The 18,949-nt window shown below is 43.4% G+C and overlaps 14 non-coding genes across 14 annotated transcripts; all 14 read left to right on the top strand.

Moving 5' to 3' along the window:
- Positions 1 to 19: 19 nt before the first annotated feature.
- TRNAG-CCC (transfer RNA glycine (anticodon CCC)) lies at positions 20 to 91 on the top strand. The gene has a single exon. It is a non-coding gene; the product is annotated as a tRNA-Gly (tRNA).
- An 864-nt stretch (positions 92 to 955) lies between these two features.
- Positions 956 to 1,027, top strand: TRNAM-CAU (transfer RNA methionine (anticodon CAU)). The gene has a single exon. It is a non-coding gene; the product is annotated as a tRNA-Met (tRNA).
- A 2,144-nt stretch (positions 1,028 to 3,171) lies between these two features.
- Positions 3,172 to 3,243, top strand: TRNAG-CCC (transfer RNA glycine (anticodon CCC)). The gene has a single exon. It is a non-coding gene; the product is annotated as a tRNA-Gly (tRNA).
- Positions 3,244 to 4,766: 1,523 nt separating this feature from the next.
- Positions 4,767 to 4,838, top strand: TRNAG-UCC (transfer RNA glycine (anticodon UCC)). The gene has a single exon. It is a non-coding gene; the product is annotated as a tRNA-Gly (tRNA).
- A 1,530-nt stretch (positions 4,839 to 6,368) lies between these two features.
- On the top strand, positions 6,369 to 6,440 carry TRNAG-CCC (transfer RNA glycine (anticodon CCC)). Its single transcript has one exon. It is a non-coding gene; the product is annotated as a tRNA-Gly (tRNA).
- A 918-nt stretch (positions 6,441 to 7,358) lies between these two features.
- Positions 7,359 to 7,430, top strand: TRNAM-CAU (transfer RNA methionine (anticodon CAU)). Its single transcript has one exon. It is a non-coding gene; the product is annotated as a tRNA-Met (tRNA).
- Positions 7,431 to 9,574: 2,144 nt separating this feature from the next.
- TRNAG-CCC (transfer RNA glycine (anticodon CCC)) lies at positions 9,575 to 9,646 on the top strand. The gene has a single exon. It is a non-coding gene; the product is annotated as a tRNA-Gly (tRNA).
- An 880-nt stretch (positions 9,647 to 10,526) lies between these two features.
- Positions 10,527 to 10,598, top strand: TRNAM-CAU (transfer RNA methionine (anticodon CAU)). Its single transcript has one exon. It is a non-coding gene; the product is annotated as a tRNA-Met (tRNA).
- Positions 10,599 to 11,145: 547 nt separating this feature from the next.
- TRNAG-UCC (transfer RNA glycine (anticodon UCC)) lies at positions 11,146 to 11,217 on the top strand. Its single transcript has one exon. It is a non-coding gene; the product is annotated as a tRNA-Gly (tRNA).
- Positions 11,218 to 12,747: 1,530 nt separating this feature from the next.
- On the top strand, positions 12,748 to 12,819 carry TRNAG-CCC (transfer RNA glycine (anticodon CCC)). The gene has a single exon. It is a non-coding gene; the product is annotated as a tRNA-Gly (tRNA).
- Positions 12,820 to 14,342: 1,523 nt separating this feature from the next.
- Positions 14,343 to 14,414, top strand: TRNAG-UCC (transfer RNA glycine (anticodon UCC)). The gene has a single exon. It is a non-coding gene; the product is annotated as a tRNA-Gly (tRNA).
- A 1,530-nt stretch (positions 14,415 to 15,944) lies between these two features.
- TRNAG-CCC (transfer RNA glycine (anticodon CCC)) lies at positions 15,945 to 16,016 on the top strand. Its single transcript has one exon. It is a non-coding gene; the product is annotated as a tRNA-Gly (tRNA).
- Positions 16,017 to 16,936: 920 nt separating this feature from the next.
- TRNAM-CAU (transfer RNA methionine (anticodon CAU)) lies at positions 16,937 to 17,008 on the top strand. The gene has a single exon. It is a non-coding gene; the product is annotated as a tRNA-Met (tRNA).
- A 547-nt stretch (positions 17,009 to 17,555) lies between these two features.
- On the top strand, positions 17,556 to 17,627 carry TRNAG-UCC (transfer RNA glycine (anticodon UCC)). Its single transcript has one exon. It is a non-coding gene; the product is annotated as a tRNA-Gly (tRNA).
- The last annotated feature ends 1,322 nt before the right edge of the window (positions 17,628 to 18,949 follow it).

Consider the following 18,949-nt stretch of genomic DNA (forward strand, 5'->3'; position numbering starts at 1 on the left):
AGAGCACACACATCAGAGGGCGTTGGTGGTATAGTGGTGAGCATAGCTGCTTCCCAAGCAGTTGACCCGGGTTCGATTCCCGGCCAACGCAGTGAAAATGCTTATATATTCTGCAAGCAGGATATATTTTAATGCAACATGTCACAAAATGGAAATTTCATGTACAGATTAATCAGCCATATATAAAAAAATAAACAAATACATAGGCAAACATCTCAATCGCACCTTCTGATACATTCATTGTCCTAATATATGATAAGTTTTATAAAGCAGAGTCACAACTCACATGTGCTGGTAATAAATATGTTACAGTGGGCAAACAATGGAAGGGGTGAGGCCCCACCAGACATTATAACTCCAACATCTCTATGTTAAAAAGCATTTCTAGGCAATATCTAGCCTCTGAAAAAAATATGCAAGATCCACCGATAAATCTGGCAAAAGTCCCTAACATTTTGTGCATACTTGTGCACTTACCAGAATGTAGAGCCACCTTGTAGCTGTCGAAGGTAATTGCTGCTCCCAAAATGTTTTATCAGAAGGCAAGTTGAGAGGAATCCTAGAGGCAGATGTCCATGGAAAGAGCCGCTCACTGCAGCAGGAATGTTGGATGCTTCAAATTCGCAGAGTTTCCTGTCCAACGTCCACTCACGTCCCGCCGGGTAGATCTCTGGCTCCCAGGTAAAGCCAAATCCTGAGCATGCTAGTGCTAGGATCACAGAGAGAGAGAGAGAGAGAGGGTTCAAGACCTGCTGTCTTGATAAAGGTCTGAAACGGCTAGTGCCTAAGAGTGTCTGACTTTCAGTTATGACTGATTGTGAGAGGGGAAGATGAAGTTTTTCTGCACCCAGCATGCCTTGCAATATACTTATGCAAATGAGGTGAGAGCTGGACCAATCCCACGCTACTCTGCTTAATGCTCCCTATCTGCATAAAAAGAACACTTTCACAACAGAGCAGAGTGGCGCAGCGGAAGCGTGCTGGGCCCATAACCCAGAGGTCGATGGATCGAAACCATCCTCTGCTAATTTTGCTTGATTTTTCTTCCAAGGACCAAGCTGTCTTTTCCACGCTGACAGCAAGGAAAAGCACAAGCTTGTGCCAGCTATGTGAGAAAAGACTTCTCAAATATCTGTGTCTGCTGAAATACAAGAGAGGGATCATCAAAGGATCCACCCTGTACTTTGAAAGTAAAGACACACAATAATAAGCATAAATGACTGGTGGGACCTTCAAACACTTTTATGGGCAGGCTTTGAATTTCATTCTTCCCTTTTTGTTCTGCTCTTATCTATCTCCTGGGCAATTAATTGAATGTTCTGTATTTCTCTTCCCTGTTTTGCTTCCCATGCTGCCTCTATATATTATTATCTATTATTTGTAATGCAGCTTTCCATTCTTCTCTTCTGCACAGCTTTGTCCTTGGTTTCAATCCCAGTTCCTTACCCTCTGCAAAAAACTTTCTATTGCTTTTCATGTTGGTATCTAAACCAAATGCACCATTCAAGCTGGTGCAAGATAGTCATTGAACTCAGGGTCCTAATGTTTAGAACCGAGAGCACACAGATCAGAGGGCGTTGGTGGTATAGTGGTGAGCATAGCTGCCTTCCAAGCAGTTGACCCGGGTTTGATTCCCGGCCAACGCAGTACAAATACTAATATATTCTGCAAGCAGGATATATTTTAATGCAACATGTCACAAAATGGAAATATAATGAACAGATTAATCAGCTGTTATATAAAAAATAAACAAATATGTAGGCAAGCATCTCAATCGCCCCTTCTGCTATATTCATTGTCCTAATATATGATAAGTTTCATAAAGCAGAGTCACCACTCACATGTGCTGATAAAAAATATTTACAGTGGGCAGACAATGAAAGGGCTGAGGCCCGACCACACATTATAACTCCAGCATCTCTATGTTAAAAAGCATTTCCTAGGCAATATCTAGCCTCTGAAAACAATATGCAAGATCCATCGATAAATCTGGCAAAAGTCGCCAACATTTTGTGCATACTTGTGCCCTCACCTGAATGTAGCGCCACCTTGTAGACGTCGGAGGTAACTGCAGCTCAAAAAATGTTTCATCAGAGGGCAAGTTTAGAGGAATCCAAAAGGCAGATGTCCATGGAAAGATCCTCCGACTGCAGCAGGAAGGTTGGATGCTTCAAATTTACACAGTTTCCAGTCCAACGTCCTCTCATGTACCGAACGCTCCCAAACGCTCAAAAGCCTTACACCGGGCAAGCCCTCACCGGGTAGATCTCTGGCTCCCAGGTAAAGCCAAATCCTGAGCATGCTAGCACTAGGATCACAGAGAGAGAGACAGAGAGCGTCGGAGAGATGCTGTCTTGATAAAGGCCTGAAACGGCTAGTGCCTAAGAGGGTCTGGACTTTCAGTTATGACTGATTGTGAGAGGGGAAGATGAAGATTTTCTGCACCCAGCATGCCTTGCGATATAATTAGGCAAATGAGGTGAGAGCCCGACCAATCCCACTTCACTCCTATGAATGCCTCCTCATCTGCATAAAGAGAACACTTTCACAAACGAGCAGAGTGGCGCAGCGGAAGCGTGCTGGGCCCATAACCCAGAGGTCGATGGATCGAAACCATTCTCTGCTAATTTTGCTTGATTTTCCTTCCAAGGACCAAGCTGTCATTTCCACACTGCCAGAAAGGAAAAGCGCAAGCTTGTGCCAGCTATGTGAAAAAAGACTTCTCAACTATCTATGTCTGTGTAATACAAGAGTGTTCGTGAAAGGATCAACCCTGTACTTTGAAAGCAAAGACACACAACTATAACCATAAATGACTGGTGGGAGCTTCACACAACTTTCTGGGCATGCTTTGAATTTCATTCTTCCCTTTTTTTATGCTCTTATCTATCTCCTGGGCATTTCATGGAATGTTCTCTCTTTCTCTTCCCTGCTTTGCTTCCCATGCTGCCTATATATGCTGATTTCTACTATTTGTACTGTTGCTTTTCATTTCTTCTCTTCTGCACAACTTTGTCCTTGGTTTCAATCCCCAGTTCCTTACCCTCTGCAAAAAACGTTCTACTACTTCTCATGTTGGTATCTAAACCAAATGCACCATTGAAGCTGTTGCAAGATAGTCATTGATTTCGGCAACGTAATATTTAGAACCGAGAGCACACACATCAGAGGGCGTTGGTGGTATAGTGGTGAGCATAGCTGCTTCCCAAGCAGTTGACCCGGGTTCGATTCCCGGCCAACGCAGTGAAAATGCTTATATATTCTGCAAGCAGGATATATTTTAATGCAACATGTCACAAAATGGAAATTTCATGTACAGATTAATCAGCCATATATAAAAAAATAAACAAATACATAGGCAAACATCTCAATCGCACCTTCTGATACATTCATTGTCCTAATATATGATAAGTTTTATAAAGCAGAGTCACAACTCACATGTGCTGGTAATAAATATGTTACAGTGGGCAAACAATGGAAGGGGTGAGGCCCCACCAGACATTATAACTCCAACATCTCTATGTTAAAAAGCATTTCTAGGCAATATCTAGCCTCTGAAAAAAATATGCAAGATCCACCGATAAATCTGGCAAAAGTCCCTAACATTTTGTGCATACTTGTGCACTTACCAGAATGTAGAGCCACCTTGTAGCTGTCGAAGGTAATTGCTGCTCCCAAAATGTTTTATCAGAAGGCAAGTTGAGAGGAATCCTAGAGGCAGATGTCCATGGAAAGAGCCGCTCACTGCAGCAGGAATGTTGGATGCTTCAAATTCGCAGAGTTTCCTGTCCAACGTCCACAACGCTCCCAAACGCTCAAAAGCCTCACACCGGGCAAGCCCTCACCGGGTAGATCTCTGGCTCCCAGGTAAAGCCAAATCCTGAGCATGCTAGTGCTAGGATCACAGAGAGAGAGAGAGAGAGAGAGAGAGGGTTCAAGACCTGCTGTCTTGATAAAGGTCTGAAACGGCTAGTGCCTAAGAGTGTCTGACTTTCAGTTATGACTGATTGTGAGAGGGGAAGATGAAGTTTTTCTGCACCCAGCATGCCCTGCAATATACTTATGCAAATGAGGTGAGAGCTGGACCAATCCCACGCTACTCTGCTTAATGCTCCCTATCTGCATAAAAAGAACACTTTCACAACAGAGCAGAGTGGCGCAGCGGAAGCGTGCTGGGCCCATAACGCAGAGGTCGATGGATCGAAACCATCCTCTGCTAATTTTGCTTGATTTTCCTTCCAAGGACCAAGCTGTCTTTTCCACGCTGACAGCAAGGAAAAGCACAAGCTTGTGCCAGCTATGTGAGAAAAGACTTCTCAAATATCTGTGTCTGCTGAAATACAAGAGAGGGATCATCAAAGGATCCACCCTGTACTTTGAAAGTAAAGACACACAATAATAAGCATAAATGACTGGTGGGACCTTCAAACACTTTTATGGGCAGGCTTTGAATTTCATTCTTCCCTTTTTGTTCTGCTCTTATCTATCTCCTGGGCAATTAATTGAATGCTCTGTATTTCTCTTCCCTGTTTTGCTTCTCATGCTGCCTCTATATATTCTTATCTATTATTTGTAATGCAGCTTTCCATTCTTCTCTTCTGCACAGCTTTGTCCTTGGTTTCAATCCCAGTTCCTTACCCTCTGCAAAAAACTTTCTATTGCTTTTCATGTTGGTATCTAAACCAAGTGCACCATTCAAGCTGGTGCAAGATAGTCATTGAACTCAGGGTCCTAATGTTTAGAACCGAGAGCACACAGATCAGAGGGCGTTGGTGGTATAGTGGTGAGCATAGCTGCCTTCCAAGCAGTTGACCCGGGTTCGATTCCCGGCCAACGCAGTACAAATACTAATATATTCTGCAAGCAGGATATATTTTAATTTAATGCAACATGTCACAAAATGGAAATATAATGAACAGATTAATCAGCCGTTATATAAAAAATAAACAAATATGTAGGCAAGCATCTCAATCGCCCCTTCTGCTATATTCATTGTCCTAATATATGATAAGTTTCATAAAGCAGAGTCACCACTCACATGTGCTGATAAAAAATATTTACAGTGGGCAGACAATGAAAGGGCTGAGGCCCGACCACACATTATAACTCCAGCATCTCTATGTTAAAAAGCATTTCCTAGGCAATATCTAGCCTCTGAAAACAATATGCAAGATCCATCGATAAATCTGGCAAAAGTCGCCAACATTTTGTGCATACTTGTGCCCTCACCTGAATGTAGCGCCACCTTGTAGACGTCGGAGGTAACTGCAGCTCAAAAAATGTTTCATCAGAGGGCAAGTTTAGAGGAATCCAAAAGGCAGATGTCCATGGAAAGATCCTCCGACTGCAGCAGGAAGGTTGGATGCTTCAAATTTACACAGTTTCCAGTCCAACGTCCTCTCATGTACCGAACGCTCCCAAACGCTCAAAAGCCTTACACCGGGCAAGCCCTCACCGGGTAGATCTCTGGCTCCCAGGTAAAGCCAAATCCTGAGCATGCTAGCACTAGGATCACAGAGAGAGAGACAGAGAGCGTCGGAGAGCTGCTGTCTTGATAAAGGCCTGAAACGGCTAGTGCCTAAGAGGGTCTGGACTTTCAGTTATGACTGATTGTGAGAGGGGAAGATGAAGATTTTCTGCACCCAGCATGCCTTGCGATATAATTAGGCAAATGAGGTGAGAGCCCGACCAATCCCACTTCACTCCTATGAATGCCTCCTCATCTGCATAAAGAGAACACTTTCACAAACGAGCAGAGTGGCGCAGCGGAAGCGTGCTGGGCCCATAACCCAGAGGTCGATGGATCGAAACCATTCTCTGCTAATTTTGCTTGATTTTCCTTCCAAGGACCAAGCTGTCATTTCCACACTGCCAGAAAGGAAAAGCGCAAGCTTGTGCCAGCTATGTGAAAAAAGACTTCTCAACTATCTATGTCTGTGTAATACAAGAGTGTTCGTGAAAGGATCAACCCTGTACTTTGAAAGCAAAGACACACAACTATAACCATAAATGACTGGTGGGAGCTTCACACAACTTTCTGGGCATGCTTTGAATTTCATTCTTCCCTTTTTTTCTGCTCTTATCTATCTCCTGGGCATTTCATGGAATGTTCTCTCTTTCTCTTCCCTGCTTTGCTTCCCATGCTGCCTATATATGCTGATTTCTACTATTTGTACTGTTGCTTTTCATTTCTTCTCTTCTGCACAACTTTGTCCTTGGTTTCAATCCCCAGTTCCTTACCCTCTGCAAAAAACGTTCTACTACTTCTCATGTTGGTATCTAAACCAAATGCACCATTGAAGCTGTTGCAAGATAGTCATTGATTTCGGCAACGTAATATTTAGAACCGAGAGCACACACATCAGAGGGCGTTGGTGGTATAGTGGTGAGCATAGCTGCTTCCCAAGCAGTTGACCCGGGTTCGATTCCCGGCCAACGCAGTGAAAATGCTTATATATTCTGCAAGCAGGATATATTTTAATGCAACATGTCACAAAATGGAAATTTCATGTACAGATTAATCAGCCATATATAAAAAAATAAACAAATACATAGGCAAACATCTCAATCGCACCTTCTGATACATTCATTGTCCTAATATATGATAAGTTTTATAAAGCAGAGTCACAACTCACATGTGCTGGTAATAAATATGTTACAGTGGGCAAACAATGGAAGGGGTGAGGCCCCACCAGACATTATACCTCCAACATCTCTATGTTAAAAAGCATTTCTAGGCAATATCTAGCCTCTGAAAAAAATATGCAAGATCCACCGATAAATCTGGCAAAAGACCCTAACATTTTGTGCATACTTGTGCACTTACCAGAATGTAGAGCCACCTTGTAGCTGTCGAAGGTAATTGCTGCTCCCAAAATGTTTTATCAGAAGGCAAGTTGAGAGGAATCCTAGAGGCAGATGTCCATGGAAAGAGCCGCTCACTGCAGCAGGAATGTTGGATGCTTCAAATTCGCAGAGTTTCCTGTCCAACGTCCACTCACGTCCCGAACGCTCCCAAACGCTCAAAAGCCTCACACCGGGCAAGCCCTCACGGGGTAGATCTCTGGCTCCCAGGTAAAGCCAAATCCTGAGCATGCTAGTGCTAGGATCACAGAGAGAGAGAGAGAGAGAGAGAGAGAGAGGGTTCAAGACCTGCTGTCTTGATAAAGGTCTGAAACGGCTAGTGCCTAAGAGTGTCTGACTTTCAGTTATGACTGATTGTGAGAGGGGAAGATGAAGTTTTTCTGCACCCAGCATGCCTTGCAATATACTTATGCAAATGAGGTGAGAGCCGGACCAATCCCACGCTACTCTGCTTAATGCTCCCTATCTGCATAAAAAGAACACTTTCACAACAGAGCAGAGTGGCGCAGCGGAAGCGTGCTGGGCCCATAACCCAGAGGTCGATGGATCGAAACCATCCTCTGCTAATTTTGCTTGATTTTCCTTCCAAGGACCAAGCTGTCTTTTCCACGCTGACAGCAAGGAAAAGCACAAGCTTGTGCCAGCTATGTGAGAAAAGACTTCTCAAATATCTGTGTCTGCTGAAATACAAGAGAGGGATCATCAAAGGATCCACCCTGTACTTTGAAAGTAAAGACACACAATAATAAGCATAAATGACTGGTGGGACCTTCAAACACTTTTATGGGCAGGCTTTGAATTTCATTCTTCCCTTTTTGTTCTGCTCTTATCTATCTCATGGGCAATTAATTGAATGTTCTGTATTTCTCTTCCCTGTTTTGCTTCCCATGCTGCCTCTATATATTATTATCTATTATTTGTAATGCAGCTTTCCATTCTTCTCTTCTGCACAGCTTTGTCCTTGGTTTCAATCCCAGTTCCTTACCCTCTGCAAAAAACTTTCTATTGCTTTTCATGTTGGTATCTAAACCAAATGCACCATTCAAGCTGGTGCAAGATAGTCATTGAACTCAGGGTCCTAATGTTTAGAACCGAGAGCACACAGATCAGAGGGCGTTGGTGGTATAGTGGTGAGCATAGCTGTCTTCCAAGCAGTTGACCCGGGTTCGATTCCCGGCCAACGCAGTACAAATACTAATATATTCTGCAAGCAGGATATATTTTAATGCAACATGTCACAAAATGGAAATATAATGAACAGATTAATCAGCCGTTATATAAAAAATAAACAAATATGTAGGCAAGCATCTCAATCGCCCCTTCTGCTATATTCATTGTCCTAATATATGATAAGTTTCATAAAGCAGAGTCACCACTCACATGTGCTGATAAAAAATATTTACAGTGGGCAGACAATGAAAGGGCTGAGGCCCGACCACACATTATAACTCCAGCATCTCTATGTTAAAAAGCATTTCCTAGGCAATATCTAGCCTCTGAAAACAATATGCAAGATCCATCGATAAATCTGGCAAAAGTCGCCAACATTTTGTGCATACTTGTGCCCTCACCTGAATGTAGCGCCACCTTGTAGACGTCGGAGGTAACTGCAGCTCAAAAAATGTTTCATCAGAGGGCAAGTTTAGAGGAATCCAAAAGGCAGATGTCCATGGAAAGATCCTCCGACTGCAGCAGGAAGGTTGGATGCTTCAAATTTACACAGTTTCCAGTCCAACGTCCTCTCATGTACCGAACGCTCCCAAACGCTCAAAAGCCTTACACCGGGCAAGCCCTCACCGGGTAGATCTCTGGCTCCCAGGTAAAGCCAAATCCTGAGCATGCTAGCACTAGGATCACAGAGAGAGAGACAGAGAGCGTCGGAGAGCTGCTGTCTTGATAAAGGCCTGAAACGGCTAGTGCCTAAGAGGGTCTGGACTTTCAGTTATGACTGATTGTGAGAGGGGAAGATGAAGATTTTCTGCACCCAGCATGCCTTGCGATATAATTAGGCAAATGAGGTGAGAGCCCGACCAATCCCACTTCACTCCTATGAATGCCTCCTCATCTGCATAAAGAGAACACTTTCACAAACGAGCAGAGTGGCGCAGCGGAAGCGTGCTGGGCCCATAACCCAGAGGTCGATGGATCGAAACCATTCTCTGCTAATTTTGCTTGATTTTCCTTCCAAGGACCAAGCTGTCATTTCCACACTGCCAGAAAGGAAAAGCGCAAGCTTGTGCCAGCTATGTGAAAAAAGACTTCTCAACTATCTATGTCTGTGTAATACAAGAGTGTTCGTGAAAGGATCAACCCTGTACTTTGAAAGCAAAGACACACAACTATAACCATAAATGACTGGTGGGAGCTTCACACAACTTTCTAGGCATGCTTTGAATTTCATTCTTCCCTTTTTTTCTGCTCTTATCTATCTCCTGGGCATTTCATGGAATGTTCTCTCTTTCTCTTCCCTGCTTTGCTTCCCATGCTGCCTATATATGCTGATTTCTACTATTTGTACTGTTGCTTTTCATTTCTTCTCTTCTGCACAACTTTGTCCTTGGTTTCAATCCCCAGTTCCTTACCCTCTGCAAAAAACGTTCTACTACTTCTCATGTTGGTATCTAAACCAAATGCACCATTGAAGCTGTTGCAAGATAGTCATTGATTTCGGCAACGTAATATTTAGAACCGAGAGCACACACATCAGAGGGCGTTGGTGGTATAGTGGTGAGCATAGCTGCTTCCCAAGCAGTTAACCCGGGTTCGATTCCCGGCCAACGCAGTGAAAATGCTTATATATTCTGCAAGCAGGATATATTTTAATGCAACATGTCACAAAATGGAAATTTCATGTACAGATTAATCAGCCATATATAAAAAAAATAAACAAATACATAGGCAAACATCTCAATCGCACCTTCTGATACATTCATTGTCCTAATATATGATAAGTTTTATAAAGCAGAGTCACAACTCACATGTGCTGGTAATAAATATGTTACAGTGGGCAAACAATGGAAGGGGTGAGGCCCCACCAGACATTATAACTCCAACATCTCTATGTTAAAAAGCATTTCTAGGCAATATCTAGCCTCTGAAAAAAATATGCAAGATCCACCGATAAATCTGGCAAAAGTCCCTAACATTTTGTGCATACTTGTGCACTTACCAGAATGTAGAGCCACCTTGTAGCTGTCGAAGGTAATTGCTGCTCCCAAAATGTTTTATCAGAAGGCAAGTTGAGAGGAATCCTAGAGGCAGATGTCCATGGAAAGAGCCGCTCACTGCAGCAGGAATGTTGGATGCTTCAAATTCGCAGAGTTTCCTGTCCAACGTCCACAACGCTCCCAAACGCTCAAAAGCCTCTCACCGGGTAGATCTCTGGCTCCCAGGTAAAGCCAAATCCTGAGCATGCTAGTGCTAGGATCACAGAGAGAGAGAGAGAGGGTTCAAGACCTGCTGTCTTGATAAAGGTCTGAAACGGCTAGTGCCTAAGAGTGTCTGACTTTCAGTTATGACTGATTGTGAGAGGGGAAGATGAAGTTTTTCTGCACCCAGCATGCCTTGCAATATACTTATGCAAATGAGGTGAGAGCTGGACCAATCCCACGCTACTCTGCTTAATGCTCCCTATCTGCATAAAAAGAACACTTTCACAACAGAGCAGAGTGGCGCAGCGGAAGCGTGCTGGGCCCATAACCCAGAGGTCGATGGATCGAAACCATCCTCTGCTAATTTTGCTTGATTTTCCTTCCAAGGACCAAGCTGTCTTTTCCACGCTGACAGCAAGGAAAAGCACAAGCTTGTGCCAGCTATGTGAGAAAAGACTTCTCAAATATCTGTGTCTGCTGAAATACAAGAGAGGGATCATCAAAGGATCCACCCTGTACTTTGAAAGTAAAGACACACAATAATAAGCATAAATGACTGGTGGGACCTTCAAACACTTTTATGGGCAGGCTTTGAATTTCATTCTTCCCTTTTTGTTCTGCTCTTATCTATCTCCTGGGCAATTAATTGAATGCTCTGTATTTCTCTTCCCTGTTTTGCTTCTCATGCTGCCTCTATATATTCTTATCTATTATTTGTAATGCAGCTTTCCATTCTTCTCTTCTGCACAGCTTTGTCCTTGGTTTCAATCCCAGTTCCTTACCCTCTGCAAAAAACTTTCTATTGCTTTTCATGTTGGTATCTAAACCAAATGCACCATTCAAGCTGGTGCAAGATAGTCATTGAACTCAGGGTCCTAATGTTTAGAACCGAGAGCACACAGATCAGAGGGCGTTGGTGGTATAGTGGTGAACATAGCTGCCTTCCAAGCAGTTGACCCGGGTTCGATTCCCGGCCAACGCAGTACAAATACTAATATATTCTGCAAGCAGGATATATTTTAATTTAATGCATCATGTCACAAAATGGAAATATAATGAACAGATTAATCAGCCGTTATATAAAAAATAAACAAATATGTAGGCAAGCATCTCAATCGCCCCTTCTGCTATATTCATTGTCCTAATATATGATAAGTTTCATAAAGCAGAGTCACCACTCACATGTGCTGATAAAAAATATTTACAGTGGGCAGACAATGAAAGGGCTGAGGCCCGACCACACATTATAACTCCAGCATCTCTATGTTAAAAAGCATTTCCTAGGCAATATCTAGCCTCTGAAAACAATATGCAAGATCCATCGATAAATCTGGCAAAAGTCGCCAACATTTTGTGCATACTTGTGCCCTCACCTGAATGTAGCGCCACCTTGTAGACGTCGGAGGTAACTGCAGCTCAAAAAATGTTTCATCAGAGGGCAAGTTTAGAGGAATCCAAAAGGCAGATGTCCATGGAAAGATCCTCCGACTGCAGCAGGAAGGTTGGATGCTTCAAATTTACACAGTTTCCAGTCCAACGTCCTCTCATGTACCGAACGCTCCCAAACGCTCAAAAGCCTTACACCGGGCAAGCCCTCACCGGGTAGATCTCTGGCTCCCAGGTAAAGCCAAATCCTGAGCATGCTAGCACTAGGATCACAGAGAGAGAGACAGAGAGCGTCGGAGAGCTGCTGTCTTGATAAAGGCCTGAAACGGCTAGTGCCTAAGAGGGTCTGGACTTTCAGTTATGACTGATTGTGAGAGGGGAAGATGAAGATTTTCTGCACCCAGCATGCCTTGCGATATAATTAGGCAAATGAGGTGAGAGCCCGACCAATCCCACTTCACTCCTATGAATGCCTCCTCATCTGCATAAAGAGAACACTTTCACAAACGAGCAGAGTGGCGCAGCGGAAGCGTGCTGGGCCCATAACCCAGAGGTCGATGGATTGAAACCATCCTCTGCTAATTTTGCTTGATTTTCCTTCCAAGGACCAAGCTGTCATTTCCACACTGCCAGAAAGGAAAAGCGCAAGCTTGTGCCAGCTATGTGAAAAAAGACTTCTCAACTATCTATGTCTGTGTAATACAAGAGTGTTCGTGAAAGGATCAACCCTGTACTTTGAAAGCAAAGACACACAACTATAACCATAAATGACTGGTGGGAGCTTCACACAACTTTCTGGGCATGCTTTGAATTTCATTCTTCCCTTTTTTTCTGCTCTTATCTATCTCCTGGGCATTTCATGGAATGTTCTCTCTTTCTCTTCCCTGCTTTGCTTCCCATGCTGCCTATATATGCTGATTTCTACTATTTGTACTGTTGCTTTTCATTTCTTCTCTTCTGCACAACTTTGTCCTTGGTTTCAATCCCCAGTTCCTTACCCTCTGCAAAAAACGTTCTACTACTTCTCATGTTGGTATCTAAACCAAATGCACCATTGAAGCTGTTGCAAGATAGTCATTGATTTCGGCAACGTAATATTTAGAACCGAGAGCACACACATCAGAGGGCGTTGGTGGTATAGTGGTGAGCATAGCTGCTTCCCAAGCAGTTGACCCGGGTTCGATTCCCGGCCAACGCAGTGAAAATGCTTATATATTCTGCAAGCAGGATATATTTTAATGCAACATGTCACAAAATGGAAATTTCATGTACAGATTAATCAGCCATATATAAAAAAATAAACAAATACATAGGCAAACATCTCAATCGCACCTTCTGATACATTCATTGTCCTAATATATGATAAGTTTTATAAAGCAGAGTCACAACTCACATGTGCTGGTAATAAATATGTTACAGTGGGCAAACAATGGAAGGGGTGAGGCCCCACCAGACATTATAACTCCAACATCTCTATGTTAAAAAGCATTTCTAGGCAATATCTAGCCTCTGAAAAAAATATGCAAGATCCACCGATAAATCTGGCAAAAGTCCCTAACATTTTGTGCATACTTGTGCACTTACCAGAATGTAGAGCCACCTTGTAGCTGTCGAAGGTAATTGCTGCTCCCAAAATGTTTTATCAGAAGGCAAGTTGAGAGGAATCCTAGAGGCAGATGTCCATGGAAAGAGCCGCTCACTGCAGCAGGAATGTTGGATGCTTCAAATTCGCAGAGTTTCCTGTCCAACGTCCACAACGCTCCCAAACGCTCAAAAGCCTCACACCGGGCAAGCCCTCACCGGGTAGATCTCTGGCTCCCAGGTAAAGCCAAATCCTGAGCATGCTAGTGCTAGGATCACAGAGAGAGAGAGAGAGAGAGAGAGAGGGTTCAAGACCTGCTGTCTTGATAAAGGTCTGAAACGGCTAGTGCCTAAGAGTGTCTGACTTTCAGTTATGACTGATTGTGAGAGGGGAAGATGAAGTTTTTCTGCACCCAGCATGCCCTGCAATATACTTATGCAAATGAGGTGAGAGCTGGACCAATCCCACGCTACTCTGCTTAATGCTCCCTATCTGCATAAAAAGAACACTTTCACAACAGAGCAGAGTGGCGCAGCGGAAGCGTGCTGGGCCCATAACGCAGAGGTCGATGGATCGAAACCATCCTCTGCTAATTTTGCTTGATTTTCCTTCCAAGGACCAAGCTGTCTTTTCCACGCTGACAGCAAGGAAAAGCACAAGCTTGTGCCAGCTATGTGAGAAAAGACTTCTCAAATATCTGTGTCTGCTGAAATACAAGAGAGGGATCATCAAAGGATCCACCCTGTACTTTGAAAGTAAAGACACACAATAATAAGCATAAATGACTGGTGGGACCTTCAAACACTTTTATGGGCAGGCTTTGAATTTCATTCTTCCCTTTTTGTTCTGCTCTTATCTATCTCCTGGGCAATTAATTGAATGCTCTGTATTTCTCTTCCCTGTTTTGCTTCTCATGCTGCCTCTATATATTCTTATCTATTATTTGTAATGCAGCTTTCCATTCTTCTCTTCTGCACAGCTTTGTCCTTGGTTTCAATCCCAGTTCCTTACCCTCTGCAAAAAACTTTCTATTGCTTTTCATGTTGGTATCTAAACCAAGTGCACCATTCAAGCTGGTGCAAGATAGTCATTGAACTCAGGGTCCTAATGTTTAGAACCGAGAGCACACAGATCAGAGGGCGTTGGTGGTATAGTGGTGAGCATAGCTGCCTTCCAAGCAGTTGACCCGGGTTCGATTCCCGGCCAACGCAGTACAAATACTAATATATTCTGCAAGCAGGATATATTTTAATTTAATGCAACATGTCACAAAATGGAAATATAATGAACAGATTAATCAGCCGTTATATAAAAAATAAACAAATATGTAGGCAAGCATCTCAATCGCCCCTTCTGCTATATTCATTGTCCTAATATATGATAAGTTTCATAAAGCAGAGTCACCACTCACATGTGCTGATAAAAAATATTTACAGTGGGCAGACAATGAAAGGGCTGAGGCCCGACCACACATTATAACTCCAGCATCTCTATGTTAAAAAGCATTTCCTAGGCAATATCTAGCCTCTGAAAACAATATGCAAGATCCATCGATAAATCTGGCAAAAGTCGCCAACATTTTGTGCATACTTGTGCCCTCACCTGAATGTAGCGCCACCTTGTAGACGTCGGAGGTAACTGCAGCTCAAAAAATGTTTCATCAGAGGGCAAGTTTAGAGGAATCCAAAAGGCAGATGTCCATGGAAAGATCCTCCGACTGCAGCAGGAAGGTTGGATGCTTCAAATTTACACAGTTTCCAGTCCAACGTCCTCTCATGTACCGAACGCTCCCAAACGCTCAAAAGCCTTACACCGGGCAAGCCCTCACCGGGTAGATCTCTGGCTCCCAGGTAAAGCCAAATCCTGAGCATGCTAGCACTAGGATCACAGAGAGAGAGACAGAGAGCGTCGGAGAGCTGCTGTCTTGATAAAGGCCTGAAACGGCTAGTGCCTAAGAGGGTCTGGACTTTCAGTTATGACTGATTGTGAGAGGGGAAGATGAAGATTTTCTGCACCCAGCATGCCTTGCGATATAATTAGGCAAATGAGGTGAGAGCCCGACCAATCCCACTTCACTCCTATGAATGCCTCCTCATCTGCATAAAGAGAACACTTTCACAAACGAGCAGAGTGGCGCAGCGGAAGCGTGCTGGGCCCATAACCCAGAGGTCGATGGATCGAAACCATTCTCTGCTAATTTTGCTTGATTTTCCTTCCAAGGACCAAGCTGTCATTTCCACACTGCCAGAAAGGAAAAGCGCAAGCTTGTGCCAGCTATGTGAAAAAAGACTTCTCAACTATCTATGTCTGTGTAATACAAGAGTGTTCGTGAAAGGATCAACCCTGTACTTTGAAAGCAAAGACACACAACTATAACCATAAATGACTGGTGGGAGCTTCACACAACTTTCTGGGCATGCTTTGAATTTCATTCTTCCCTTTTTTTCTGCTCTTATCTATCTCCTGGGCATTTCATGGAATGTTCTCTCTTTCTCTTCCCTGCTTTGCTTCCCATGCTGCCTATATATGCTGATTTCTACTATTTGTACTGTTGCTTTTCATTTCTTCTCTTCTGCACAACTTTGTCCTTGGTTTCAATCCCCAGTTCCTTACCCTCTGCAAAAAACGTTCTACTACTTCTCATGTTGGTATCTAAACCAAATGCACCATTGAAGCTGTTGCAAGATAGTCATTGATTTCGGCAACGTAATATTTAGAACCGAGAGCACACACATCAGAGGGCGTTGGTGGTATAGTGGTGAGCATAGCTGCTTCCCAAGCAGTTGACCTGGGTTCGATTCCCGGCCAACGCAGTGAAAATGCTTATATATTCTGCAAGCAGGATATATTTTAATGCAACATGTCACAAAATGGAAATTTCATGTACAGATTAATCAGCCATATATAAAAAAATAAACAAATACATAGGCAAACATCTCAATCGCACCTTCTGATACATTCATTGTCCTAATATATGATAAGTTTTATAAAGCAGAGTCACAACTCACATGTGCTGGTAATAAATATGTTACAGTGGGCAAACAATGGAAGGGGTGAGGCCCCACCAGACATTATACCTCCAACATCTCTATGTTAAAAAGCATTTCTAGGCAATATCTAGCCTCTGAAAAAAATATGCAAGATCCACCGATAAATCTGGCAAAAGACCCTAACATTTTGTGCATACTTGTGCACTTACCAGAATGTAGAGCCACCTTGTAGCTGTCGAAGGTAATTGCTGCTCCCAAAATGTTTTATCAGAAGGCAAGTTGAGAGGAATCCTAGAGGCAGATGTCCATGGAAAGAGCCGCTCACTGCAGCAGGAATGTTGGATGCTTCAAATTCGCAGAGTTTCCTGTCCAACGTCCACTCACGTCCCGAACGCTCCCAAACGCTCAAAAGCCTCACACCGGGCAAGCCCTCACGGGGTAGATCTCTGGCTCCCAGGTAAAGCCAAATCCTGAGCATGCTAGTGCTAGGATCACAGAGAGAGAGAGAGAGAGAGAGAGAGAGAGAGGGTTCAAGACCTGCTGTCTTGATAAAGGTCTGAAACGGCTAGTGCCTAAGAGTGTCTGACTTTCAGTTATGACTGATTGTGAGAGGGGAAGATGAAGTTTTTCTGCACCCAGCATGCCTTGCAATATACTTATGCAAATGAGGTGAGAGCCGGACCAATCCCACGCTACTCTGCTTAATGCTCCCTATCTGCATAAAAAGAACACTTTCACAACAGAGCAGAGTGGCGCAGCGGAAGCGTGCTGGGCCCATAACCCAGAGGTCGATGGATCGAAACCATCCTCTGCTAATTTTGCTTGATTTTCCTTCCAAGGACCAAGCTGTCTTTTCCACGCTGACAGCAAGGAAAAGCACAAGCTTGTGCCAGCTATGTGAGAAAAGACTTCTCAAATATCTGTGTCTGCTGAAATACAAGAGAGGGATCATCAAAGGATCCACCCTGTACTTTGAAAGTAAAGACACACAATAATAAGCATAAATGACTGGTGGGACCTTCAAACACTTTTATGGGCAGGCTTTGAATTTCATTCTTCCCTTTTTGTTCTGCTCTTATCTATCTCATGGGCAATTAATTGAATGTTCTGTATTTCTCTTCCCTGTTTTGCTTCCCATGCTGCCTCTATATATTATTATCTATTATTTGTAATGCAGCTTTCCATTCTTCTCTTCTGCACAGCTTTGTCCTTGGTTTCAATCCCAGTTCCTTACCCTCTGCAAAAAACTTTCTATTGCTTTTCATGTTGGTATCTAAACCAAATGCACCATTCAAGCTGGTGCAAGATAGTCATTGAACTCAGGGTCCTAATGTTTAGAACCGAGAGCACACAGATCAGAGGGCGTTGGTGGTATAGTGGTGAGCATAGCTGTCTTCCAAGCAGTTGACCCGGGTTCGATTCCCGGCCAACGCAGTACAAATACTAATATATTCTGCAAGCAGGATATATTTTAATGCAACATGTCACAAAATGGAAATATAATGAACAGATTAATCAGCCGTTATATAAAAAATAAACAAATATGTAGGCAAGCATCTCAATCGCCCCTTCTGCTATATTCATTGTCCTAATATATGATAAGTTTCATAAAGCAGAGTCACCACTCACATGTGCTGATAAAAAATATTTACAGTGGGCAGACAATGAAAGGGCTGAGGCCCGACCACACATTATAACTCCAGCATCTCTATGTTAAAAAGCATTTCCTAGGCAATATCTAGCCTCTGAAAACAATATGCAAGATCCATCGATAAATCTGGCAAAAGTCGCCAACATTTTGTGCATACTTGTGCCCTCACCTGAATGTAGCGCCACCTTGTAGACGTCGGAGGTAACTGCAGCTCAAAAAATGTTTCATCAGAGGGCAAGTTTAGAGGAATCCAAAAGGCAGATGTCCATGGAAAGATCCTCCGACTGCAGCAGGAAGGTTGGATGCTTCAAATTTACACAGTTTCCAGTCCAACGTCCTCTCATGTACCGAACGCTCCCAAACGCTCAAAAGCCTTACACCGGGCAAGCCCTCACCGGGTAGATCTCTGGCTCCCAGGTAAAGCCAAATCCTGAGCATGCTAGCACTAGGATCACAGAGAGAGAGACAGAGAGCGTCGGAGAGCTGCTGTCTTGATAAAGGCCTGAAACGGCTAGTGCCTAAGAGGGTCTGGACTTTCAGTTATGACTGATTGTGAGAGGGGAAGATGAAGATTTTCTGCACCCAGCATGCCTTGCGATATAATTAGGCAAATGAGGTGAGAGCCCGACCAATCCCACTTCACTCCTATGAATGCCTCCTCATCTGCATAAAGAGAACACTTTCACAAACGAGCAGAGTGGCGCAGCGGAAGCGTGCTGGGCCCATAACCCAGAGGTCGATGGATCGAAACCATTCTCTGCTAATTTTGCTTGATTTTCCTTCCAAGGACCAAGCTGTCATTTCCACACTGCCAGAAAGGAAAAGCGCAAGCTTGTGCCAGCTATGTGAAAAAAGACTTCTCAACTATCTATGTCTGTGTAATACAAGAGTGTTCGTGAAAGGATCAACCCTGTACTTTGAAAGCAAAGACACACAACTATAACCATAAATGACTGGTGGGAGCTTCACACAACTTTCTAGGCATGCTTTGAATTTCATTCTTCCCTTTTTTTCTGCTCTTATCTATCTCCTGGGCATTTCATGGAATGTTCTCTCTTTCTCTTCCCTGCTTTGCTTCCCATGCTGCCTATATATGCTGATTTCT

This window comes from Lissotriton vulgaris, chromosome 2_1 (genome assembly GCF_964263255.1).
Source record: "Lissotriton vulgaris chromosome 2_1, aLisVul1.2, whole genome shotgun sequence".
NCBI classification, from domain to species: Eukaryota; Metazoa; Chordata; class Amphibia; order Caudata; family Salamandridae; genus Lissotriton; species Lissotriton vulgaris.